The sequence below is a fragment of the Strix aluco genome, chromosome 5 (genome assembly GCF_031877795.1).
Source record: "Strix aluco isolate bStrAlu1 chromosome 5, bStrAlu1.hap1, whole genome shotgun sequence".
NCBI classification, from domain to species: Eukaryota; Metazoa; Chordata; class Aves; order Strigiformes; family Strigidae; genus Strix; species Strix aluco.
Window position 1 is genome coordinate 30359040 of NC_133935.1, and position 27893 is coordinate 30386932.

The 27893-nt window shown below is 49.5% G+C and overlaps 1 long non-coding RNA gene across 1 annotated transcript in view; it reads right to left on the reverse strand.

Annotated features, from left to right (window-relative positions):
- The window catches only part of LOC141923747 (uncharacterized), a 50253-nt gene that overhangs the window by 11630 nt on the left and 10730 nt on the right, over nucleotides 1–27893 (reverse strand). The window contains exon 2 of the long non-coding RNA XR_012623394.1: nucleotides 21336–21516. This is a non-coding gene — a long non-coding RNA (uncharacterized LOC141923747). The remainder of the gene's footprint in view (nucleotides 1–21335; nucleotides 21517–27893) is intronic.

A 27893-nucleotide genomic window follows, 5' to 3' on the forward strand; every position in this document is an offset into this window, starting at 1 on the left:
ATTGCCTAAGTTTTCTAAACTTAGTTTTATCTGCAAGCAAAGCAAGAAGAAGAGACACCATGACCTCAGGGGCTCATGACTTCCTGGGCTCAGCAAGGAGCTACCATGCCCTTTATTATCCACCATTGTACAGAGCAGAATCTTGAATAAAGGGGACGGTGTAGGGAGAACTGTGACAGCTGTTTCAAAGTGGGACTGTGGCGTACCAACACAGCCTGCCCACACACTCTTTTACCCCTGCCTCCAGCTATACAGTCTGCAGCAACAAACAGCCATTCAAATGGTTGATAAATGAGCAGTTCAGCCAGAGACCACTTAATTTGCTCCTTGCCTTCTTTGTCTGCCAGTGGCAGGGAAAAATGCATGTTTAGAAATTGGCAGTGTTGTGTATAGCATTACCAGGCTGGAGTTATACTGACTGCTACAGGAAAAAAAAAAAAAAAAAAAAAAAGAAGAGGGGAGAAGGCTGAGAGCTGGGGAGAAGAAGGCGGGGCGGGGGGGGGGGGAGTGGAGGAGAAATGAGAAGGTATTGTATCCAAGACTAGATACTATGATGATGGGGACATTAAGAATATGATAGATAGGCAGGAAAGGAAGGCAAACAGACAGAGGCAGGCACAGAGAGACAGAGACAGAGGGGAGGGAGGGAGGGAGAAGGAAGAGGGAGAGCCAGAATTAATTTAGGAGGAATATACTGAAAACATAATCTTCTCAACAGAGGAAAAAAAAGAGAGAGAGAGAATTAAACAAACAGTGACAGGAAACTGGGAAAGAATAACTTTTTTTTTTTATGAGCTTGTTAACATTTGTGGAGTTAAGTAACCTTAAATTTATGCCATTAATTTGCATGTATTATGTTTTTTTTCTCTGCTGCCAGTTTATAGTCTCTGTGAAACCTTTAAAAAGTGGCTTTTTTTCCTCCTTTTCCCTTTGCCTGTGTTAATTAAGGCTTGTGAAATATGTATATTTTTACACTGCCGCTGTGTTCTAGCATTTAATCATCAGATGGCCCTTTTTGCCTTTTCTTTGGGCTGCTCCTGACTCTTCCCCTCCCCTCTACAGAAACATGAGGAGGCCTATGGATCCACCCATCCACACTCATCTTTAAGCCTGCCTAGAGCCAGGCTGGGCTCCCACCAACCATATCCCTGTGAAACAAGGCAGCTCTCACAACAGGGAGATATGGGGAGGATCTTCAGCTGCTGAAGAGTTAACAACTCCAATTCACTAGGGCAATCACATTGCCATGCTGAAGCACAATGTATTTACATATTAGCAATCACTGGGGAGCCTTAAAATCGGATTCTCAGGGGAAATCCAGCCAAAGAAAACAGTGAGATTCCTAATGAAGGCACCCGAGGCCAGAGCTGGGGGAGGTACAAGTGATGGATATACTATAATCGCCTGCTGGCAGAAAAGGGGATGCAGGTCATCCTCCAGGGTTTTAGTAGCACCTAGAAATCTCTAGACTAGGACGTATATAGAAAGTACTGTAGAAAATGTAAGTCCAGCTTCTCCTTTCCTTCCAGGGGACTGCCCCACACCTGTTTCAGGGAGAGACTTCCCTCCTCTCCTCCCAAGGACTCTTCTTTCTGGGCAGACAGATCTCTTTCCTAAGCACATCGCTGACTTTGGAAGTGCCCAAGGCCAACACAAAGCTGGTGGAGCCCTTTTGGCAGCTGTCCAAGCGAGCATGTTTCTGAGCTCAGCTGGACAGGAGTCTTGATCCTAAATGTGCTTTGGTTGCTTTGCTCCTCTCTAAAGGCTCTATATATCCTGGCTGTAAGCAGCGTTTGCTGAAGCAAGAAGCAGGTTGCTAAGCCTGGTTTGGATGCTGTTTGGTCTCTAGTGGAGCTGATGGGACTCATCTTGTTAAAAGCCAGCTGAGCTGAGACCATGAACACTGAACATTGATTCAGACCTAAACACCCACCATGGGAGACACAGCAACCAGAGCAGGGAATAACAGTGATTGCTGGTCACAGCAAAGATGGTGTTCCCTCATCCCTTATGGAAGAGGCCTGTGATCTCCTTGGAGCTCTGACAGACATATGATAGGTCTCCAGAGGGTCTCTGCTGAACTGGAGTTGGGAAGGAGAGGTAAAGGAGATGGACCAGGCCTTCCACACTGCCACTATTATTTTTCCGTATGGGGGTGTTGAGCACCAGAGAGGATATTCTGATTTACTCCCTGGCTTACCGTTGCTGTGGCAACGGGAGAAATACAGGCCAGACCAGGCTGCATTTGCAATGTGGTGGTAATAGGGAGTTTGGGTTCCCATGTGTGTGTTTGTTTGTTCGGCTGTTTGCAGGAGCCACATGGTAAAAAAGCACTGTCACGATGAAAAGGGAATCGGACTGAATTGTACCCAGACAAATATGCCCTTCTCTCATGCAACAGCAGAACAGTCATGCATGCTGTCATATTCACAGCACACAACCTGAGGAATACCAGCACAGACATGTGTCCTCTCTTCCCACCACGCATACACCTCTGGAGCTGGGGTCCCCTAGCTACTCTCCCACTGTCTCAAGAAGCCGGACTTCTTGTTTCATAGGAACAAAGTGTCTGTGCACCAGACACCTTCTAGTAGGGCTCTGAGGCACAACTAGGAGTCTGGGGCCTACCAGCTTGTGTCAGCAAGAGAATCTTCTCTGCCATCAGGTCCACACATCCCAGTTAGTCATGATGCTAAGGGATCACAAACCCCCCATTGGCTCATGAGCAAATACTCCTCCCTGCAAATACTCCTCCAGCACATCATAGTGCCTAGTTCTTACCCCCTGAGGTGATCAACAAAACAAACTCAGCCTTGTCTCAACAGTCATATCCCCAGTTGGGAGAGATGCCCTCCATTCCCAACATCAGAGTGAGCCCTCAGGTCACATAAATTGGCCTGTCAATTTATTGGCCTGTCACAGTTGGATGCCAGCCTCCAACTGTGACACCACCTGAGCGTGGTGAGCCTGCGAGCACACGGTGTATGAATCTGTGAGCACAATTCCCACCCCAGACAGCAAACTACAGAGCAGAGTAAAGTACAGCCTCTTTCCCTCCCTCTCCTCCAGCATTATGGGACCTGAGTATTCTCAACCTAAACTGTGGTCTTTGGAGAAAGGCTCAATGTCCAATGCCCCAGAGATCTCCTTTGGGTCAAGTGGAAGGAAGATGATTTTTCAGCTGCCCCTCACAGACTCAAAGCTGCTCCCTGGAGAGCTGGAAGCACAGAATAGGCTTATAGCAAGGCAAAGTTGCTCTTCAGTCACATCATGATCTGATCTTCCTTATCCCACAGCCCATAACAGGCCGAGCTAGCAAGGGTGCTGGGGACAAATGGCCTGATGTCAGTGCAAGAACAGGGTTTGCTGAGGCATAGAGACCTTGGTGTTCCTGGAAATCAGACTCCAAATCAGCTTCAGGAGTCCTGTGTTGCAACTTCCACAATGGAGAGGAAAAGTCCATGGCAGAGAGAGACTGAATTTCCTTGGGTGGCAGGCCCTGTGAGGTGGGATGTCTCTATGGGGACTGAGACACTGCCAAGACAAAGGGTGGCACTGAAAGGGTGGTGATGCCCCTAACCTGTTGCCTGCGGCTAGCAGTGGGAAACAAAGGGTTTAAGGTTGAGCTGGAAAAGATGAAGTGATGGAGATGAGAGACTCTGAAGGCATGAAAAGCTTCTACAGAACGCTATGCAGAGAGAAGTCCAGCTCAATCCCAACGAGGACAAGGCAACCACAGAGTACGTGTGGTGGCTGCATGTGTGCTGCAGAAATGCTGTGAGTTTGTAGAGCGCCTGGCCACCCAGAGCCCTGTGCATGCCAGAGAGGTGAGATGGGGTACAGATTCCCCTCCTTTGACTCCTGGCTGCCTTTTCTCCCATCATTCCTGAGACTCCATCTGGCTCCACTATTTTTACACACATACACAAAAAGAAGATAAAATAAACACTTAATTTCTAACCTAATCAGCCCTTCTCTCACTAATTAGCACCCTCTGAGTGCATCCACAGGCTGTGAGAGATACTCTGGGGCTGATAATGACCCCCAACCTGCAGTTGTCTATGCTGAAGGGTCAGCAGAGCCAAAAGCAAGCCAGGGGGAGGCAGGGAGCAGAGCAACCTTTGACACTTGTTTTTTTCCCTCAAATCTGGGATGCTGGAGGATGTCTCTTTTTTGGCAGTATCCCTTGTGTGTATGTGTTTTTTTTGTGAGACAGAGTGAGTGTGTGTGTGCACGCATGTGTGCCGAGGAGGGGGGAAGCTGGAGAGGTTTGGAGGGAGAGGACTGGAACAAAATTCTGGCGCTGAGCCCAAACCTGAAACACATGCCAATTTGTGCCTCTTGCTGGTGGTAATGAAAGGCTCCGTTCAGGACACGCGGGACACTAATTAAGGGGCTTCAAAGGCAGCTTTCTGCAGAGTGCTCTCTAAAGGGGGGCTGAGGGGAGGAAGGAGCACAAGGGGGAGGTGTTCTCCACTCAATGGAAGACTTCTGGCTCCTGGTGCTGCTGGGGAAGGCACTTTTTCTTATTCCCTGTCTCCCATAGCAACTCCTACCCATGAGAGCTAAGAAGGTGCAAGCATCTGGCAGCTCGGGGCGAGCCCTCAACAGCTAGCAGGCAAGGCAGGCTCCGGGACGAAGCGTGTGCTGCCATGGGGAGGGGAAAACTCCCAGTGGAAGTGGAGGGACACCATGCTGAAAAGAAGCAAAGGTGGACAAGTGGCATGGCAGAAAAAAAGAGAAAGAGCTGAAAGGGAAGACGCAGGGACTTGGTGTGATTGGTTTGCAAAGGTAGCACCTATAGGAACAGGAGTTGCCCTTAGTCTCCAGGGCTTTGCAGGGAATAAAGCTCTGGATCACCACAGATCAAAACTCCATGGCTGAGTCTTGTCAACTGCATCCCATGAGGTTATTTCTCATGAAAGACTGGGGCAAACTTTGGGAATAGGACAATGGGCAGGGATGAGAATGTGGCTCAAATGCGTCAGTCTGGGCACAAGGCTCTGTGCTTAGCTGGGCACCAAAGACAAACAAGCACTGCACAGGCACCCAAAGAGCTCTAGCCCACTTTCAGGAGCTTCACAGACCTTGGCCCTACAACCTCTAAGCATTGCAGATTCACTCATAGCTGTGGCATTCCGGTGTTGAAGGGAAGGAGCCAAGCCACAGAATGGGTGACATGACTCAGCTATGGCCACCAAAGAGACTCTCAGCTCAGATCTCCTGCTTTCTACCTGGTACTTTTACCGCACAGCTGCCCACCCTCCCTCCATGGGAGTAAGCATGAAACAGCAGCTCTGGTGGAAAACAGGCCTCTGCTGAGATTGATTAAACGGGGACAGAGTGTGGGAGGAAAGAGAAGAATAAATTGGCAGAGAGAGCAACAGAGTGTTAGTGAGAGACAGAAAGAAAGGATGAGTGAGAAAGATGGTGAGGAAGAGAAAAGAGAGACTAGATGGTTATCTACAGATTATATTCACTGGGCCATGCACCAAGCACAGAGAGAAAGTGAGGAAAAGAAAAGAGAGGTGATATGAGCACATGAGAAGGAGAAGTGAGAAGAGACTCACAAAGAGCAAGAGAAGCAGACAGCTTGAGAGATAAGCAGTGCTTCGCTGATCCTGCATGACAGCATGCTCCCTGCCATCACTCACCACCCCACAAGCTGACAGAATGCCCCACAGCTCCCCTCAGCCTCAGAAGGAGCTGCCTCCTCTACGCCAGCCTGTCTCAGCACCACGCATGGGTCACCTGGACACAGTTGTTTGGGAGTCAGGACCAGTTCTGCCACGGTGAGCTATGGGTACACACTATTTAACCAAGGTGAAGCAGAAGGCTAGCTGAACTCACTGTTCAGTAGTCCTTTAATTTACTTCACAGCTGTCCAGATCTTTAGTTTTTCTGATCTTTCTGCCCTCTCCTGTTCACTATCATCCTATGTACCGGCCACACTTAACCATTTATTCCAGATGACCTGCTCCATGTCTCCCATGTTCAGTGTCACCCAGCCAAAAACACGGCCACCTTCAACCCAAAGCGGTTCAGCAGGGCTATGCCTACAGCTGGAGACAAAGAGGGAGGAGGCTCACCCTAGGAAAAGCACCTGGGGTGAGACTGGCTGAGGTGTGACTCAGGCCAGGGACTGCCCAGGGCAAGGAGAGCAGTGCAAGGCAGTTCTTAACATCAGCTCTTGGGCAAAAGTCTTCACATACATTTCCAGTGATTCCCTGTCTACCTTCTTACTACTGCCCAACCATGAATTTCACTGCCCAGCCCAAGTGGTTTCTGAGAAGAGGTGGTCAGATTTCTAGGCAGAGTGAAAAGGCTTTGGATGCAAAGACACATTATGGTGCTGGAATTAGACCCACAGCACGTCTTGCAGTTGTCTGGGCTGAGGAACATTTGGGTTCTGCTAGAATCTGCAGAGAAAAGAGATCAGCTTCAGGGAGGTACAGACTCAGTCTCAGATGCAATTGCAAGACACAGCCTTGGAAGGGCTTAGCTCCATCACTGACTCTTGTCTCATGCAAGTGTAACAACCATGGCACAGTCCAGGGCACTCATGTGCCTTCCATCCCACAGACCACCAAACACTTCCCATCAGCTGCTAACAACTGCTGAACCTTTACTAAGAAAGCCACAAAAGATCTAAATTAAATTGGAGAACAGAGCTGATCACCAACCTCTTCTGACCATGGTGGAAATAACAGCCAAGATTCACAGCCTTAGTTTCCATGGAGAGAGGAAACAGGGACACTCTCCAGCCTCTCCTTCCCTCTTTGAGTTCTTCCTTCTCCACCCCATTCCTTCTGACCTATGCAATCCAAATTGGACACTGTTCCAAGATAGATAAACAGGCAACTAGTGAATCACTCTTATTAAGTTTGAACTGATTATTTAAAAAAAAAATCAAAAGAGAAGGAGAGAAAATCAAAGCTGGGATTACAGGCTTAGCAAGCATGAGTGCATATTCAGCCTACACTGTTCTCTTTGTGACTCTGTCATACCGGTAGACTGCTAAGAGAGTTATACCATTACTAACATGACAGCATTGTCCTACCCAGCTTGGATTAGAAATCCCTGTGGCTGTGTGGAGGGGAAGAGTCCCTTGGCAGTGGCAGGCACTTGGCCTCACGATGCCTGCCACTCACAGCATGCCGACCAGGCAGAGAAAAGTATTCAATTACAAGACAAGCTCTGCCTTTTCCTAGGCCAGCTTTCTCTTACTGTCTGCTTTCTCCCTGGCCAGTGATGCTTGAGAAGTCTGTCACGCAAGAGAAACTCAAGATGGTCTGGGCAATTCCTGAATCAGGCAGACTTCTCACAGCTGAACCCCTCCTCCTCCTCACGAATACACGCTCTTCTTTGAGTACGGATAGACTGCTCAGTCCACAGGCCTTGAATATCTCCTTCACCAACACGGGACCTCCAACAACTGCCCAGAAAACTGGATCTCCCTGTTCCCTGATGGGCTGGGAGCATCAGCCAGTTGTGATTCCTTAGCACTTCTCTGGCCTAAAATCATCCTACAGTTACAGAGCTGAAAATGATTGCCCTCATTACTTCACTTCTTAAGCAGTACCTGACTGTTTTTTAAACACATTAAAGATGTGTGTGTTGCTCTGATGCATTTCTCAAACATTCTCCATTTCAAGTAATCCCCCTATAAACACTACCCAAACCATCATAGCAATCAGATCATCAGCCACACTCTCATCCACTGTTTCTACCCCTTCTGATGTCCTCGGGGACTGTTTCCTCATTGGGACAGTGCTGTTGCAGTGTGTCTGTGAGGTGGCACAAACTGACAAAAAAAAAGGCAGTTCACAACAATAAATACATCACCCCGACCAGGATGCAGAAAGATGAAAGGTCATTGAGTAACATGGTCTCTCATTGCCCTGGCAGCAGCCAGAATTTCTGCTCATGTGCTCACCAATGCTGGGGGACCAGCTTTGGTACCACCGAGGAAAAATGAAATGGATGCTGTGTGAATTGGTTGTGTCAGTCCCTGGATCTTCAGAGCATGAAGGAGGACCTGGACTTGGAATAAGAAAGGCAATGAGCTGAGAGGAGCAGAGAATTGGGTATGCAGTGCCTGGAGGGTGAGGGTCAGGACCAAGAGCAGCAGAAGGAGCTGCTTAGGACAGCTGCTCACCCTGATGGTCTCCAGTCTGCAGCCTTCAGATCTTGCCTTGGCTCCAGCCCCGTGGCTGGTGCTTGTGGCCTCATCTCCCCACAACCCTGTTCTGCAGCCAATAAAGCCACAGGTGAGGCAGGCTCCATACCACTGCAGGAACTGGGGCAGGGACCGTTCCTTATTCACAGTACCCCAAGTACTACTTCATCTGTCCCAACCCAAAGAGACAAGGGAATAAACACATTTTTTCTTTTCAGAGCTGCCCCAGGGCTAGGCTACAATATTTTATGGCCCAGTTCTTAGCCTATTTGCATTTTGTATTTTTACTTCAACTGCTGTTTGTTTCCAGGCATTTGGGATGCCTAATGATTTTCAAAGCACTGTTTATTTTAATCCTTCTAATTTATTAATACATTGGTTGGCCTCGAAGTGCTTGGGAAAGAAGAGTAAGGAAGTTGTAACCAGTGCTTTGAATAAAGCATCAAACTGTCATATGATCACATCAAAGCAACAGCAAGCAGCTCACTTTGTCGGCTACATCATGATATAGCCTCACGGGTCCTCCAGCTTGGTGTCAGGTTTCCTCATACATGTCACCCTGCAACACTACCAGGCTCACCAAGTCCAAGGATGAAGTAAAAAATAGCAATGCCCAGAGGCAGCTCCCCATGGAAAGTCTGCTCCTTCTCACTCTCCCACATGTTGTGAGAATGTAACATGCCATCATGGTGCAGATAAAATAAACCATGTTGATGTCCACATGGATTTGCAGGCAATGTAATCTTCCAACAAATCAAAGGTGGACTTGGCCTCCTTCCTTCCACTATACTCTCTTCAGCCCAGTGCTCTGTGGTAAGGATAAGTTTTACGCACAGGACAGTTCCTGAAAAAACAGTGAGCCTAAACACTGTTAATCATGCAAATGAGAGGTCTTTGAATCTCTGCTAGTCAGTCCCAACAGGAAAATGTTATATTTCCTCAGCACCAGAAAGCAACTGACAGGTCCTGAAAATTCTGGGGGCTGCCCTCAAATAACTTTTCCCGTCTCAAACAAAGCGGTGAGCATGCCCCATTGTGTGTCCATGAACTTGTCCTCATCTAAGTCAAGGCCTGAAGACCACAGTCTTTTGCGGCTGACAACTTCATAGCATCCTTACAGCTGCAAAGCCCACATGCTCTCAGCAGTCCTACTGAGCTGAAGAACCTGCTTCTCCCATCTAACGTCTGCTAAGGAAGCTCATATCAGCACAGGTTGCCTTACCCGTTGCTACTGCTACAGCTTTGATAGCTGCCCTGTCAGCAATGAACATGTTAGCCACAGACCAGCACTTGCCAGGGACACACCACTCACAGAAAGAACAAGTCCCTCTCTCCTGCAGCAGCAAGTGTACATCTTGTGCCTGAGGGCTGAGGTGACTCCACAAACAGTGAAAGCAGCCTGAAAGTTGCTGCTAGTTGTCAAGATGAGTTAGTTGTGCTAGATGTCCCCCAGAAGCACAGTTCTGTCTGGGAATAGACAATGACTACTGTTTACAGGGGGTGAACACATCCTGCCTGAATGAGCTTGTTACAACAGCCAGCACCTGCACCAATGTTCTCTTTGCGCCTATGGATAGACCGACAGAAACAGAGGTGCCTCAAGAAAGACAATGGTGGGATAGAAGCACTCTCATCCAGGATGCAGGAAGGACAAAAAAGTTTTTGCAGTGCCAGTTGCAAAGCCATTTCTGGAGTGGCTTCCTTTGCTGAGATACATAGGTTCTGTCAGTGCCAATGCAGCCTGCTCAGAAGTGTGCCCCAGTCTTGCTGTGTACCCGTACAAAGGCAGATGCCTGTGTGCCCTGCAGCTCAGATGCAATACATTTGCAGGACAAGTATATCCTCAGCAGAGGTTAGGCCGTCACCTCCATGGGTAGCTCCAGTCCCTGCCCAGACATTACTGCTGATCTCTCACCACGCATTGCAGTGTCTCCAATCACCATATTAATATTTTTGCTTCCTGTGCTTTACTTTAAAAAGCCCCTCTTCTATCTTAGCTGCATCTCCCAGCTGATGAATGAGAGCCCACTGTCTGCTACAGTGCCCGCTTGCACCCTGGCGCTTTGTGGGGTGCCAGCCTGCCAGCAGAGCCTCCCCCCTCCCCGCCTTTCCTCCCTGTCTCCCCGCACTCCCACCACCTCCTACCAGCACAAGAGGGTCCCCCTGGGGAGACACTGAGACTGCTCAACCTCTTTCCTCTCTCCCATCTCCTCGTCCTCCTCCTGTGTGGACCCCCTGATGGCATCTACCCACTCACTGGGAGGGACATCAGAGACATGTGCCTGCCCTTCTCCTGGTACTCAGTACCAGTTACCTTGTTTTGATGGCACTGTCAACCACTCCAGCAGCCTTCCCCTTCCACCCAGACCCCCAAAGCCAACAGGAAGAAAGGGGATGGCAGGAAGCCCATTTCTCTGCTGGATGTTGTGGACAGGGGATTATCTTTACCCTACAAAGCAAGAGTAACTCTTGGTGTGCTGGGAGAGGTGATACTTCTGAGCACTAAGGTGATAAAGTCAGGTCATTAACTCCCTGCCCTAGCAAGGCATCTTGCTCTCCCTCCTGCCCATCTCCCCTGGATGTCTCTGCTTTAGCAAAGTCTGATCTCCCAGCCAGCTCTCCTAGACTTCAGAGGAGATAAAGATCTTTGAAGCAGGATTTGAATTGAGTCCTCAGCTTGATTATGTCCCACTTAAGAAGAAAGCCAGGGTGAATTAACCCTGATCTCTGCTCTCAACAAGATGCACCAACAAGTGATGAGGACTTTGGAGAGAAATAACAAGAGGGACAGCAGAAAAATCAGCTCTCAGAGCCTTCCTGAGAGCTCATGCACTTAAGACCAAAATCCTTCTCACTCTCCCTGGTGTCTTTTCTTCTATTGCCTCTATGATCCCTCAGCAAAGAGCACAGCCTCAGCAAACCAACCCGGTAAGGAAGTCCAAGAAAGGCCAAACCCTCAGGATCATGCCTTTCTTATCTAATAGCACAGGCAAGGGCCCAGCGTGCTTTCTCCAGCAGTGACAAGCACTGAGTCTTTGGAAAAAGGAGCAGAACCTGGCCAATATGCAGTGATGGCTCCCCAAGTTACTCTCCCAGACAAGTTGAAGCCAGTGGATTTCATGATTTGGACATGGTGCCTATGAATTTACTAAACCTCACAAAATGAGGATCTTGCCCAGTCTCCCCTTTAACTGCAATTTATAGTTACACTCAATAGCTATATGCCAGGTGCATTTCTGGTGGGAAGAAAGGGGGCAGTAAAAGGCCCATCCGTGAAGGAAGAGACTGTTCTGCAATCTTTCCAGTGTGGGGTGTCCCTGGAGTCAGGAATGAGAACAGGTTTTCCTCCTCCACGCTCCTCGTAGGAGTGGATGGTAATGAATATGCCTGGAAAGGCCAGGAGCACTTTGGTGAGGCATATGGGTCTTTGAGTAAGAGTATGCCAGACGAAATGGAGAGACCATCGCTGCTTTCACTCACGTTTGATATGTCCATAAAACTGGCTAATGCAAACATCCTGTTGTGAGAGTTCACATGTGATGTGACTCACAGCTGGCCCTGGGACGTGTCCCCAGCCCATGAGCATGCAAGCTGAGCCCGCAGGGTGTGCATGCATGTGCTGCCTGGCTGTCCGGGCACCTGCCCTCTGGGGAACTTTCCATCTAAATCAGCTGACAGCTGCTCTCCTGAGTTCCCTGGACACCAATAATGTTTTCCCTTTTCTAATCTCCCTGATGTAAATCCATTCACGATGAGTGCCTAGAGACTTTTAATTCCATTGGCATTAAACTCACTAAAACCTCTATTACCAAAAGCTTTTAGGATTTTCCCCAGAATCTACAAGTCAGGTTTGAAACATGACAGAACTCCACCTCTCTAGGGTGTCTGAGAAATTAATTTGTGCTTTCTAAATGCCAGGATCACTGACCAGACATTCAAATTATCCCCCTTTCTGTCTGTAAGCTCCAGGTGCTGATACAACATGACCGTTACCAGGTCCTGAGCTGTCTTCTGAAACATCCATAACAATGTGAGAAGAGCCCCCACCCTGTAATAGTCAAGAGCAGATCATCTGCCACAGCAGAGCAGTTCCAGAGATTCACAGATGCTGTATTATGAGTGGAAATGGTCTATTGCAGTAGTCCCTTGCTGCACTCATAGACCAAAGGGCTAGCAAATGCATCACAACACTGATGTCCCTGCTACCACAAGAAGTGAAAAGGTATTGTGGTCTCATCTTAGTGCTGCACACAGCCAGATGATATAAAAGCACAGGGATTATCCAGCTATACCTCAGTAGAGAAGGTGGCTGGATGCTGAAACAAGTTGCAGGTGGTGGTGGTGGAGGGGGAAAGACAGCTGTGAGTCAGTGAGTGAGGTTTCTAAATGCCATAATACTCAAGAGATGGTGCATTTATCCTTTGGTCCCGGAGGTTCATTGGTTGCTGTACTAGAGCAGAGAGATGCAATCATGTTCCGATCCTGGAGGTTTTTTTAGGTGCTATAATAGAGTAGTGGTGATCAAACCATCTCTGAAGCCTTGGGGTTGCTGGCATGCAGCAGGGGTGACGTCAGCATCTCTCAGCCCCCACAGTCCCCAGCTCCTGGATTCCAGGAGAGCTGCTGGAGATGTCGCTTCCACCCCAGAGGTCTGCAGGGGCTGTGATGATGTCAGCTTTGAAACACTGCCAAAGTTCCCTCTGGCCATACAGGAGCTTTTAACCCCATGGAAAGGTGTGATATTGACCCCAGGTCTCTCGGAACTGGGACATGAGCCCAGCTGCTCCCACTCTGTCCCTATCAGCTTCAGTGGGTGTGGCTCCAAAATACCCACCAAAACAAACCACAGCTCTAAGAATACAAAAGAGCTCAGAGATCCAGCAAAGAGCAGCATGTGGCAATGATCCTTAGTGTTTGTTTTACTGGCTTAAAAACATTTCCCTGCACAAGGAGTCACTCCACTCACACCTCGTGGGCTGCCCAGGAAGAAGACATACATATGAGGAGTCTGAGATTTGTGTGTGCTACACACAAATAGCTAGAAATCAAACTCTGTGAACAGGCTCAGTTAGCCAAGCTGTTAATGATTTCAGCACCCTATATCATATATTCAGTTAAAAAACCCCAAGAACTGGGACTGTGCTCCTGCGTAGGGAATGCAGTAGGACAGGGAAGAGGTGTTTATAGACTCAGCTCCTTACACTGAAGAGAGGAGGAAATAATCAGATAGGTTTCAGCGTTTCTATCTCTCTTCAGCCCCAACAGATTTTTAATTCTGGGCTCCAGCTTGGCCTGTCAAATGGAAAGGCTGTGATACCGTTTTATCCTGGTGCTGATTCCCGCATCCATAGCTCAGGTAGGAGGTGGAAGCATGGGCAATCTCCCAGAAATGTCTGGGAACTTTCCAGGTTAGGTTTCTGATCTCAGGCAATTTCAAGAGTTTAGGTAGTTTTGCATTTTTTTGTATGTGTGTGTGTGTGTTTTTTGGTTTTCACTGGAACTGAGTTCAAACTCAGAGGCTGAAAACCCTGCTTCTTACTATTGACTTCAACACGATTATGCCAGTTTATCTTAGGAGAGAATCTGACCTCATTCTTTCTGGAGCTTGAGGATGCTCCTGAACACATGTGATGATAGGAGGAGTTGGGACATGAACAGAATATCACTGTTTATGTCCTAGCACCTAAGGTAAGGTGCATGCTGGGGAACAACCATTCCAGATCAGAGAGATGTCCACGCTGACTCTCCTGAAAGTCATCACCAGATTTTTTGGGGGAAAAGGTGGAAAAACCTCAAAGCAGACAGATGAGGGACAATGTGCTCCTATCTTCATTTTCTTATTTGCTGCTATGAGTTACAAGTTAATATAGGCTGTGAAGACTGAACCTGAAGGTTCAGGCTCTAAAACTGGGCTCATCCTTAGTTAAAGCTCTTTTGTGTATTCTTGCTCTCCACAAAAATACACAAGCCCACTATGAACCTTTCTAAATTCTCGGTCCTGACAAAATCTCATGACTTAGAGCTCAACAGTCCAACCTTGTGAACCTGAATCCCATGCATTTTAATTTTACTGTGCATTGCCTCTCTCCTGTGTGATGAGGAAAGAAAGAACAGATGTACTCATAAGTGTCATAATTTTATTTTTTTTCAACATCTGCTCCCAGTCCGCTGTCTGAAACCAGCAGCCCCTGTCACCTCCATCTCTTCACTTGAGGGTGTTCACAGGCTTTCTGTCTCACCTCAGAGCCCCTTTGATTCTCCAGCATCCCTTCAGAAACAGGCTGACCCCAGTTAGGAGTGCAATTCCAAATGAAGTGGCACTGCAGGCATACCAAGAGCCTTGCAGCTCTTCCAGAGTACTCTCTACCCACTGTCTCTGCAGTCAAACAGCTACTTTGCCTGCTTGAGGGCAGCATAAAACAGGGCAGAATTCTGCAAAGAGCTCCCTGATGTCTGCCCACACTTTCATTTGGCTGATACCCTTCATTCAGGACCTTTGGGGCTATCTAAAGTGTTGCGAGTCTGCCCTACACATTACTTTGAACATAGCAATACTGAGTTTTGTTCACCAGAGCACAGCACATTCATTTACCTTAGCTCTCTTTCCCCAGCATTTCTCACAGCCCTTTCTGGCCACAGTCAACTTAATAACTTTGTCTCATGTGCAAATTTTCATATGGCATATCTCTCCTCCCACCTTTCCAGGTCATTAAACAATACAGTAAATCACATGGGATTTAGAAGAGAACCTGGAGGCCACATTAACCTTTTGCCATGGTGAAACTTGACTGTTTAATCCCCTCATTCTTTCAGTCTCCTACTCAGTTTTTGATCTACGTCAATATTTTGTCGCTCACTGACTACTTAGCTTCTTTAGTAGCTCTTGTGCAGGATCTTTCAAAAGCCTTTTGGAAGTCTAAATACATTACATCAATTGGTTGTCCTTTATCCACAGCTTTATTGACACATTCAGAGTTGTAGGAGATTAGCAAGATACAGTTTTCTTCTGCTGAACCTGTGCTGGTTAGGCCCTATCAGACCACAATCTTCTAGATGTCTTCAAGCATTGCTTTTAAATTATCATTCCCATCAGTTTACCAGATACAGATGCAAAGCTTACTGATCTTTAATTCCCCGGATCATCACTGAAGCCTTTTTTTAAATATAGGTACAACATTTGGTCTTCTCCAATTCCCCAAATCAGTAGCTTTTTTTTTTCACAAGAGATCGTATATTTTTGTTAGCAACTCAATCACTTAAGCTCCTTCCAAACTCTCAGATTTAACCATCTGGACTTGATAACTTATTGTTCGGGGAAAGGGGGGAGGTTTTGTGTTTTTTCCAGTGGGTTTTGGAGGGGTTTTTTATGATTGGCTTTGTCCCAGCACCCATTATTCTACCAGCATGGTTTCCAACAGTTCCTCATCTAAGCAGATATGGGAAGAGAATCTCACAAACACCGTTGGTAGGGATAGCTGGTACAAGAAAAATCATAAGACAATTCAGCTCCCCAGCAACATCCTAAAAATGGAGATACTGAGTCACTTTAAACACAGGAGGTGACTGGAATTGATCAGTGTGCGTTTTCTTGGATAACTTCCACCCTGTTCTGACCGACCAGGCTAGTTTTGCTCATTTGTTTGGGTCTCTTGCTGAACAGTGATTTCCATCTTGACCCCAGAAGATTCAGGGCAGGAAAGGAACTAGCTTGATTATATACAGCCACAGGTGCAATAAAAAGAAAGTGACCTCAGTGCTGGGGGATGCATGAACCTGGGAGGAGATGAAACCCAGCGAGGATGAAAAGAAGTAAATCAGAAGGTGAACAGAACAATGCTGGGCTGTTAGCTCCATTGATTGCCGTTCAACTGAATCAGCCCAAGACATGAAATGTAATGGGAAATGCTGGGGAACTGAAATAAGTAGCCCCATTATATGAGTGTTTCTCTCTTTGTGCCAGGCTGGTTCTCGATAGCTCTCACCGTGCTGGCTGGCTTTAAAAAGCATGGGAGTTCAGATGAGGTCACAACCTGATAGCCCTGATAGGCCACTGACTTCAAGCCACATGGCCTATTGTTTCTACAACAAGGGGAGAGGGAGGAAGCTCAAGATGGGCTAGAAGCACCCACAGGTGTGTGTCACAGTGAACACATTGGCTGTGGGTACATGCTCACCTGCAAGCCTGTCTGCAAGCCAATGCTGGCATTCGAGCTTCTGGAAACTGACACTCAGAACATCTGTATGAAATCTACCTACCTTGTGACAGACCGGCCATACCTACCTTACCTGACAAATACGTACTCAAATATATTTCATAAAAGAGTAAGAGAAACTTCCATAAATCCCTCTTATCTAATTGCTGCTATTCAGTTCTTATGGGACATATTGATGGGGCAATTGTAGAGAAAATTCTGCCCCATGCAGCATGTTGAATTCATTTCCTGTAGACATTGCCTATGTGAGGTAACGTGGCCATAAGTATTTCTAGGGAGCAGTCTAAAGACAAGTCTGTGGCTCCCCCTAAGACCTCACCAGCATGCCTCCAGTATAGAGCAAGGCAATTCCCAGCAGTGCTGGGCAGCACACTCACCTCCTCTGGCTCCACAAGGCCAGGGCCAGGAGGACAGAGGACATGGGGAGGGGTTTCTCAGCCATGCTCCTTCCTCCATATCAGGAGCAGAGGAACATGCACAGAAGACAGCTCAGAGCAGGAGAAGGGAATCTCAGACTGGTTATTCCCTGGGTTAAGCAGGTGGATGGGAGATGAGCAGTCCCCCTGTGCAAAGCTGATCCTCCTGTCACAGCTTTTCAGACCACATCTGTGCCCAGTACAAACATGGTCAGGTCGAACTCTAGCCTGTAATAACTACATAAGAGACTTCCACACCACATTGTCACAGCAGGGACATGTTGCTCTCTTCCTGACTCCCTCTCCACCCCTCTCTTCTTTTGCTGTTTCTTCCCTTTCTCTCTCAGGTCTTCCCTCTTTCTTAGTGTCTCCATCCCCTCCATACCCCTATGTGCTTCACAATCCCCTTTCCCTCTGTGACACCTCCCTCCACTGACTGCAGGTCTCCACCTCCAAGAAATCAGGCAGGGCTCACACCTGAAGAAGCACAGCAGGGATGAGACAGGGGAGGAACTCAGGGGAGGAAGAGGTCTTCTTCATCCCCAGGTTAGCCCAACATGACACCCCAGCCTGTGACCTGGCCCTACACACCAGGCACAATCCTGCTGAAGGTGCGTTCTTGGGCTGGGATGCAGCAGCATGGACACCCGCACAGATCTTGTGCTACCGCACGCGGGCTAAGCCGGGCAGGAAAGTAGCACAAATCCCATCCAGCTGCTCTTCTAGCAAGGCTTTTACTCTGCTTCCTCTCCTCATGCGCACGGGTCTGTCATGTGTGTGCATGTCAGGGCTGTCCTCGGCCACTCAGCAGTGGCAGTGCAGAGGGTGAAAGGGGGAGGTGAAGTGACGAGGGCTGGGGATGGCCATCCGCCAGTCATGGCCTGTACCAGGGTCCCCTTTGCTTCCCTGACACACACACAGACACGCAGCGTGGCTGCTCGGGAAGGTCCAGCCAAGAAGCCTGCCCTCCACCACTGAATCCCCACTCTGTTTCCCAAGTGACAAGCCACAAACTCCCTTTCTCTTCCCAAACAAACAGAGGCTTGAGTCAATCACTGCCTCGGCCCTGGCACACAGCATCCCAGTCATTATGGATTCTCCTCCAGCATCCAGCCCCCTGCGAAGGTCAGCATGCAGCCATGCCAGTAGAGTCCACAGACTGCACCTCTACTTCCCCACAGCATCCCTCTGTGCAGCCTGAAACACCATGCAAACTGTAAGCATGCCTTTACATCCCCTCTCCCCATCCACCTCCTCTCCCGCAGTGTTTGTGGTTACAGCCTGCTTCATATAAAGGTAGGGGAAACTGAGGCACAGTGAGGTGACCAGTGAGAGACCTTGCTGAGATTAGAATTCAGGAGACCTTGGCAACAAGGTTTTGCAGGCAGTGTCATCTCTTGGCTTCAACCCCCAAAAGCTTATCTTGCTGGGCTTTAAAGCCGGCTTCAGACTGCAAAACCTGGTCAGCAAATGCTCCTCCTTATCACCAGAGACTTGCACACATCCATACACAAGCATGAGATGAACCACCCCTCACCACCTTCCTGCCCGTTTCTCCCCAGCAAATAAAACTACCTCCCTCAGCAACACAAACACCTGACTGACAGATCTACAAAAAGTCACTGCAGCGTAGCAGTAAGGGCTTGCATTCATGCTCTGTCCCAAGTGACCACCAATGGGTCTGTCTCGGCTCTCACCCATGGTGTAACCGCATTTCTGCCAACATGATCCTATGAGGAACAATAACACCTCTCCCGGGCCCCATGCACTGATCATGGGGCTGTGGGGTGGAGAGCAACATCCCCCGCTGAGATAACACTTCCCTCCCCTTCCCCTTTGGCTGATGCCTTCCCTCCTCCCAGCTGGCATCACCCTCTCATCCCCGCACACACGCTCTCCAGGGCAGTGGGTGAGACACCACTCAAAAGGCCTTGGGAAGAGCCAGGCAGAGAGGTGGTCACCAGCCACTTGTCTCTATAGGATCTCCTTGGACCTGGGGTGGTGCAAGAAGAGATGGAACTACAGAGAGCTGTATTTCTGCCTTGCCGTGCATCACTTCTCAGGGCACCTGGGAGACCAAGGCTGTTGTAAATCCTGAAAGGGGAGGGCAGCTGCCTGGTATGGGACCTGGCTTGCTCCCTGCTAAGACTGTAATTCAACTCTCTTTCAAACTGGCTTGCCTGACAGGAGGGACTGAACCAGGCTGGCTGCAACGTGCAATTGCATCTGTCAAATTAGCCAGAGCACACACGATCCGGAGTGCATGCCAGATGTGGAAGGACAAACAACACTCGAGCCAGCATCAAGCTAGAGTTGTGCAGACAGATAATACCCAATGCAACATAAACCTTGCCAGTACAGAGTTAAGCCAACATTGTTTTCTAAACAAGTCTGAAGCAGCAGAGTGAGTCCGTAGTGGATCAGCATTTTCTAACATGTAGCCGCAGCAGTTTTGACCTAGTACCAAGCTCCCAAGCTCCCTAGAGCTGGATTTATTGTCTTGTCCACCCTGAGCCAGTGCCAAAGCCATGTCCTGAGAGGGCGGAGGAGTTTAACCAATGCCAAATGGTTTCAGAGGCTCCATCTGGGAAGAGCTTGCTTTCTGCAAACTACCCAAGAACGAAACCAAATGCGACTGCATGGTCACACTCCCTGCTGGGCCCTGGCCAAGAGGAAGAGTGACACACCAACAACACTACGGTCACTCTATCACCCACAACACACACACACACGCACGCACCGAAGGGTGTGAACCACAGGAGAAAAGATCACGTCACATTATTGTCAGCTGGCAGCAGCATTCAGAAATGATCCTACCAGGAAACATCAGCCCTTCCTCAAGCTGCTCAAAGCTGCTCCTGCCCAGCATGGCGTGCACCGAGGGGTCACGAGGGAGGGGAAGTGATGGAGAGGGAGTGAGGAAGGAGTGCTGTTGAAAGAGGGAAAAGAAGGACTCAGGGATACCCCAAAAGAGGAAGAAAAACAGCTGACACCACCAGACAGAAGTTGAAGGCAGCAGTTTGGGTGGAAGGGTAGGTGTCGGGGTAGTTGGAGAGGGGACTTTGAGGAACTGCAGCCAGGGATGGCTGACAGCAGGTCCTGCGGTGGCAGCAGGGAGATGCACTGGAAGATGCCCCCTCCTTGCTGGCATCACCAGATGGGACCTCGGCAGGAGGGGAGCACCCATCACCTCCTTCAGGGGACACCACAGCAGCACCACTGCCAGGGCTGCACAGCAGCACAGAACATGCCAGCCCCTTCCCCTCAGAGAAACACAGCAGCCCCAAAATCTGACTCAGAAAACCCTGGCATCTGACAGAGTCAGTGCAGAGCCTGAAACCACAGCCTGGCAGGTGTGAACCCCCAAACCTCCCCTCTAAAATCTGCTCCTCTGAGGATGCCCTCTGCCCACTGCCTTGCCAGCAGCTCATTGCTTTAGGATCTTGTTCTGGGGAAAGGCACCTCCCAGCATGTCCATGCTTCTCGAGGGCCAGCAGCACATCTGGGCCTGCCCAGGCGATGGAAGAAACAGCTGCTCCCCGCTCCCCTCCCATCCCCACGCCGCAGCAGCAGCTCCAGCAGCACAGAGACATGGCATGGAAATAGTGCAACTGATCTTTCTGCCTTCCCTGGAGAGGAGCTGGAGAAAGGGGCACCGAGGGCAGCCCCAGGCAGTGGGAGGCCCTTTCAGGTCCTCCCAAGAGCTTTGCACCCCGAAATGGGTCAGGTTCAGCACAGGGCCCCCTTCGCTGCCTGTGCAGGGCACGTGGCGTTCCCAGCTTATGAAACACACTGTCTCCAGCAGGAAAACATCCCTTCCAGCCGGGCAGGAGCACCAGGGGACAGCAGATAAGCAGTGACAAAGAGCATACCCATCACCCCAAAATCTGTGCCAGGCTGGGCTGGGTATGCAGAGGAGGTACCTGGCTAGGAAATGGAGGCCAGCACCCTCCGTGGGGAATCGGGATACACAAAATATCTGTGAGATGAGGAGGGAGGGGAACACACCCCCCCACATGCCATACTCTCGGTAGCATGATGCCCACTCCTGCTCTGCTGCAAGCTGCACCTCTGAGGGAACCCAGGCCAGGGCCACAGAGCCCAGCCATGTTGCTGGCCAAATCAGCCTGCTGCAGCAGCGTCAGCCCAGCTGCCCCTTCTCCAAGGAAACAGGAGAGGGGGAGGAAAATGCTGTAGGGAGAAGAGCAGACAGGTGTGTGCCAAGGGAGGGATGGGAAAGGAGGGGAACGCACTCAGGACTGCGTGCAGGGGACCCGCAGTGCTTCTCCCTGCTGCTCTACGAGCAACCCCTCCCTGCACACACATGCAGCGCTGCAAGGAAAGGGGGTCGGAGGGGAGGGAGCAGGTCTCCATTACGGGGCGGGGAGCTGATGAAAGCCTGGATTTTGTTCATAGCATAGCAGAAACCCCTGCCTTTCCCCTCCCTCGCACCTCTGGGGAACAAGCAACGAGAGGGAGGGAGGGATGGAGAGAGGCACACAGACATAGGTGCCGAGGTTGGCTTACCTCGCAGTGCCTGTGCTGGGGGTGTCTGGGTGTGCAGGAGGTAAATCCAGGGCTCCGTTCTCCTCAGTGAGTGCTGGTAAAGGCCTCTCTTCAGTCACATCAAGGAGTGGCCTGTGAGTAGGTGCTCCAGCTCACCGCTCGATCGAAGCTGCCATGGATTCATTGCGAACGACTTCGCTTTCTGTGAGGAGAGGAGGAAAGGGGAGGGAAAAAAAAAGGAAAAAAAACCCACCAGCTTAAGACTTGGAGGGTAGATTCACTTCTTTCTTAGGTTTCCAATGGCAACTGAATATACCACAGATGAAGATCCAAGGGGTGGGGGTGTGTGTGTGTGTGTGAATGTGTGTGTGTGTGGGAGGGACGGAGAGATGCACAGCTGCGGAGTCCACAGGCAGTGTGGGGTGTGAACTAGTCAGGGCATATTGGTGATTATGGGAACAGACAACTGGACACGGGCAGCAGAGCAGACGGACAGACGGATGGAAAGAGATTTAAAGGATGGAAAGAGGATAGCCTGTATCCTAAGAGCCTAGCTGTCCCACTGAGGAGGGAGACAGCACCTGGCCCAGTGTAGGGTGAGGTGCTGATGGAGCCACACCAGGAGAAGGTGAAGTGTGCTTACACATGCGGCCGCACACACGCAGACATGCCACCTCCCAGCCCTTTCTCACATCACCTGGGCAGACCCCCCTGCAAGTATGCTGTTCACACTCAAACTGCTACTCACGTGCTGTACACACACGCACACACACACACACGCACACACTCACCAGCCTTTTCATAGCCCCACGTACAACCCTGCATACATTCCCTAAAAACTCAGAGTCCCCCCAAAGGGTGAGGTGCATCTCTTCTTCACATACATCCTGCCCCTATGAGGTTGTACAGCTGTATTAACATGCATATGTGTTATTTCAGACGACCATAACACAGACACATCAACTCCACCCAGCCTGTTCCACCACTCATATGAGTACACAGCAAAAATATTATATAAATATAAAAACACAGTGAATACTGACCACTGCACAAATGCATTCTGAATATCTGAATATACCTACCACACACAAACTCCTGACTGCTTATATGTAACTGCCACTGCACAAATGCACATCATTTAATAAGCCCACCTCCACATCAGAAAAAGTGTCACACACGCACATCTATATCAGTGCAAACAGCACACCAGCACTTCACAACACACACATCTGTAAGAAAATAAAAGCACATAAAACATCTTCATAAAACAATTAGGAGCATAAAAGTCAAGCAAAGCACCACTGGCTGCATATCCCACACGAATATACTATGCTTAGGAATTGCCTGCAGCATACAAACTGATCGCATCAGATACTGTTACCTACCTAACTCAGCCCACACAGTGGCATACTATCCTTCTGGATCCTAAACGCTAGCCCCAGCATCATCAAACACCAGCCATATTCTGTCACATGGAAAACACAAATACTCATCAACATCCAACACAGGCAGACAAACACAAACTACACATGAAACACAGACAGCCAGCATCACTCACCCAGAAAAATGACATCCTTGAAAGTTATGAAGCTGGAAGTCACTTTGGAGACAGCTATATTATTCTGTGCACCTGCATGCGTGCACATACACACACACATACCACTGCCACACCAACTCTGCTTAAGCTGCCACCACCGCTGAGATCTTCTCTTTTTTTGCACTTTTTCTAGTTCCGCCCATTCTACCATCTCCCAGCAAAGACCACGTATCTGTCCACTGACACGTGTTGCAGCTCCTCGGGGCAAAGTCTCTGGGAGCAGAAAACCTGTAAAAGCTTCCACACTGATCCCTTCTCCTTTCCTCCTTTCTTCTGGTGTTAGATGTGCATAATTTGCATGCAAAGAAGAGTGCAAGGTCCCACCATCCCCAAGTGCTCTGAAACTGGCTGACAGTGGCATCAGGGGACATGACTGCTAAACCTAAGCATGGTGAAGAAGTACATAAACCCTTATGGGAAGCAGAGATTTGGCCAGGAAGGTGCCAGCTTCCCCCAAGCCCCCGGAGAGACAAGGATATGCACGAGGTGGGTAAGAAGGGGCAAGGAAAGGATGGCAGATCTGCCCGGCACCAGGGACACCAGGACAAGAACTCTGCCAGGCTTGTTTAACAAGCTCAGTAGCATCACAGCATGATACTGCTAGCAATGATGGAGACTGATCAGAGTTCGTCATCAGGGCAAGCATGTGTACCTGTGTGCCCCCGGGAAATGAGAGAGGCATGGGAAAACATGGGGTTTCTAGCAGGGGGAAGAGCAGCTGGGTTTGGGTGCAACCCCTGCATGTGGTGCAGGGTCCATGGCTGTACTGGGATCACTGGAGCAGTGGGTACTGTCACAGGTATAAAACAAAGAGCCCACAGACATGAAGGAGCTGGCATAGTGGCAGCTTGGACACAGGCAACGCAGGGATTGTAGTTGGGTCTAGCCCTAGCCACATGAAGGGAAAATGGAGGTTGTCCTGCAAGCTCTTGTTCTGTGCTATTGGACGGGCATGGGCTCCAAGCAAGCACAGACACACCTCAGTTTAAGTCAACAAAGCATACATTGCAATAGCCTCTTCCAGGAACTCCCTGCCCGCCCCCCCCCCCCCCCCCCCCCATCACGTGCCCTGGCACCCTGCTTCCACAGTTTTTCACCAAACACCCCCCAGCCCCCTTCCCAGTGCATGCAAGTACAACTTCCTCACCGTTACTCAGGCATGCAAACTCTCCACTCCCCAAAGCCACCTACTTCACACCTTCCCCCAGAGCGTTCCCACCTTCCCACGCATGCACCACGTGCATGTTTGTGCGGCAGCACAAGAAGAGCCAGAAGAAACGTGGGGAATCCCCCCCCACCACCTCAACCCCTCCAAGCCACCCCCTCTTCCCCTCTACCTCCATCACTGCCACCACCACTCACTTTTCAGAAGTGCTTTGAAGGAGTAAAAATTTCCTCTCTCTCAGCTAAACTTGGCCCATGCACCCAGACAATTTCAGCTTGCTGGGGACGTCTGTTCCTCAGCACTATGCATGTCTCTTCTCACAAACATCCATTGTGCATTACAGGAGATGAATAATGCAGGTTGAAAGGGGACAAGTGAGAGAGTCTTTTGGGCCTCAGCAAGGCACATGTACAGAGCAGAGTAGAGATGGAGTTGCCTCATTTGGTCAAAGCTAACAGATGCTGCCAAACCCAGAAAAGCCACCACGGCCTGAAGTGCTACTTGGGTTAAAGTATGGTCATGAGGGCAATTTAAAGAGGCTTTTGGACTTAGGATTTCTAATAGGTGCTGAGAGGCAACACAGAAGTGTCGTGTGTGGATATGCAAGGAAGATCTTCATCTCTGAGATACTTAGTACTGAGCTAAGCAGCTGAAGAGAAGTGTGGAAAAGGGAAGCATCATCCTAAACTGACCTCCAAACCATCTGCCTTGTGCTTCAGGGGCATGGAAATTGCACCATGACTAGCTAAACAAAGGAAAAGGGAGAGCAAAAGCAAGGCAACCAGGAGCCAAGGGAGATGCATATGTGTGTTTGCCCATGTACGTCGGTGTGGTGTTCATCTTGTTCATCTGAAAGGGATGTGTTTTGCCTCACCTTCACATGCCAGCTTTGAGATGGCAAGCAAGGAGACCTGGAAGACACAAAAACATGTGTATCTGTTAGTGTTGCTGTGAGTGAGTCCATGTGCATGGGATAATGCTGAAAGGGGGCAACATGGACAACATGGTGTCATGTGTGCACATGGGTGTGCAGGAATGCATGGCCTCTGGTGAACACCTGTGTGTTGGTGGAGTGCATGTGCCTGCTGTGGGCAGTGGACTCCAGGTAGTGATGTATGGATTGTGTATGTGTATGTGTGTGCATCCACGTGCTGTACTATAGGGTGAATAATGCATATGTGTGCGAATCTGTTTTTTTGCTGAAAACATCGATGTATTTGTGAGGTGTCATAGGGAGTGATGTGTCCTCTGTGGTTTGTCTTGTGTGTGTGTGGCAGCATTTACACCCCTGTGAAACGCCAGTGTGCTACTGCACACCTGCAGAGTGAGCATCCTGTGAAAGCAATGTTATGAGTACAGCACAAAACTATGGTAAGTGTGCATGTGCTGCATGCACCCCGGGGTGCGTAGAGGTTTGCAGGGAGGAGATCCCTCTCTGGGTGGAGCAGTCCATCTGGCTCCTGCACTGCCTCTCCCAGTCTCTGCTTTTCCTTCCTCACCTTCCCTCAGTTCCCCTCAGTCACTGGCAGCAGTGTACTCTGCCCTGGGAACCAACTCCCACACACCAACACACAGCAAGGGAACTCCTTTCCTTGCAGTTCCCTGGTGTCTTCCTGTACCAAGAGCCAGAAAGTGAAGAAAAACCTTGCTGGGCAACCTGAACTGGACCTATTCCCTTTCCATGTCCTTGTCACCCATTTCCAACCCCAAGGAACTGCATCACAAACCCACAAACTTTCACCGAAACCCACAAACCTCCAACCCCAAACCCTGAGCACTACAAGCCAGACTCATCCAAGCCATGGGCCATCTAAAGCTGACACAGGTCAGGTAAGGCAGCTCAAGGTAACAGAGCTAGGAGACAGCAGTCCTTATATCCAGGAATATAGAGGTTCCTCCTGCAGCTGCAGTGGTACCTGCCTGACTTTCAATTCCCCAGAGAGAATCACCCACAGCTGGGTTTGGTGTAAGAAACCTTTCACATAAATTGCAGCCAACACAGCTCAATCTCACACCTCTGGAGTCAAAGCAACGCATCTTAGCTCCTCCGTCATTGCTCCCACATCAGAAGGCTAAACTTTCGGCCAGATCCCACAACTACTGAGTAACCTCCAGGCTAGGATCTGAAGCGCAGAGCCTGCCCACTTGGAGCACCTCCTGGGGCAGTGGGACTTGAGCAAGAAGTAAACCCCAAAGCCATTTCTTTATTCCTTTAACCAATTCTGCAGATCACTACCTTCCTCCCAAACACCCTACCCTGAGCTCTACATGTTTGTTCTGGGGCTGATCTATATTACTCAACTCCCCAAATTGAAATGCAAACAACTGGCCTCCATTTCAGGCTTTGCTTTTGCCCTATATCCCACTCCGCACCTATTCCCTCTGGAGGGCAAAACTAGCACACAGGAGCCAGATGTGAAAATATGCACACTTTCCCTGGGACACTTCATGGGCTCCCAGAAAGACCCAGTTTCATCCAGGCCCAGGATCATACAGTTTTGCCTTGAACATGCAGCCTAACACTTAAGCTTCATCTGTTTGCCTCAACTGCAATCCTGAATCTGTGATACCACCAAACTTCACCCAACCCTATACACTGAAAGCCTAGCCTCTAAGCTCAATTTTGCCCTCTTTAATTTGTCCCCAGGTTTCTTCTAAACAGAGATCCAGCCTTTCACCTTGTTGCTCACCAGCAAGGCAGTGTACTCTTTACACATAAGAATGTTCAGTGCCAGACCCCTTCCCTGACATTTTCCCCACACTGTACAACAAGACAGGCTGGGAAAGTCTGGCTCCCTGATCTGCCGGGTAGCAGCAGCCATGACCCACCGTGCAGGTCTCCAGGATCCAGGCCAGGAGATTCCCATGGTTTTTTCCCTAGAGAGGAGCCCTGCTCACAGCTAACACAGTTACCTTTTCACTGCTGGCAATCACGACCAGGAAGAATAGCCCTTTGAGTTAATATTTAAATGCCCACCACAAAAAGCATGGGGCCAGCCTCAGTGCCCATTTGGGGTTCTCCCCTCTGCATCACCACCAGCATCACTACTCCACTCAGCCCAATTCTTCCCTCACCTCGAGGTCTTTCCCTCCAGCCCTGCACCCTTCTCTTCCCTCCTCAGCGTCATGAGCAGCTCCTGCCAATGCCTTTCCCGCATCCTGCCCTGCAGCCTTGCCAGCTTTCCCGGCTCTGCTGGGCATGCGGAGAGCGAGCCTCTGATTACCATTCAAGCTGGATTCTCATTAGGCAGAAATGCCCCTCCAGGAGATCCATTAACAGTCCATAAGGTTAACTTAATTCAGCCAGTCTTGTGTGGTCTCTGCCCACATTCCCTATTACATTAACAATCTCGAGCCTTAATTAGCATGTGAGGCAGAGGTGGCAATATTAATGGAGATAATACGGAGCATTAAGAATAAACAGGCCAGGCTGTCTCTCCCCCACCATGCATGCAAATCCTCTTCTATGCGGAAATGGCGTGAGCTTTTCCCGTGAGCAGCACACGCTGAGGAGCTGGGACGCCCCAGACCAAAGACAAGCCCTGTGACATGAGGCTAGGCTGGTGCAGGAGGACAGTGGAGAGGAAACGGGATCCCAGAGAGACCCTTCATCTGCTCAGGAGAAGAAGGGCTGCTAATGAGAAGATGATGGTGTGGCAAGTCCTGTGAGGGAATCCTTGCGCTGGGGAGGAGCAGCCATGTCCCTGGCTATTCCAGCCATCCCATCTTTCTGTGAGGCTTGGGAGAGCAAGGCCAAGGTTTTGTGAATCTCTATTCCCTTGAACACTCAATTCACACTGCCGTATGTGTGCACATA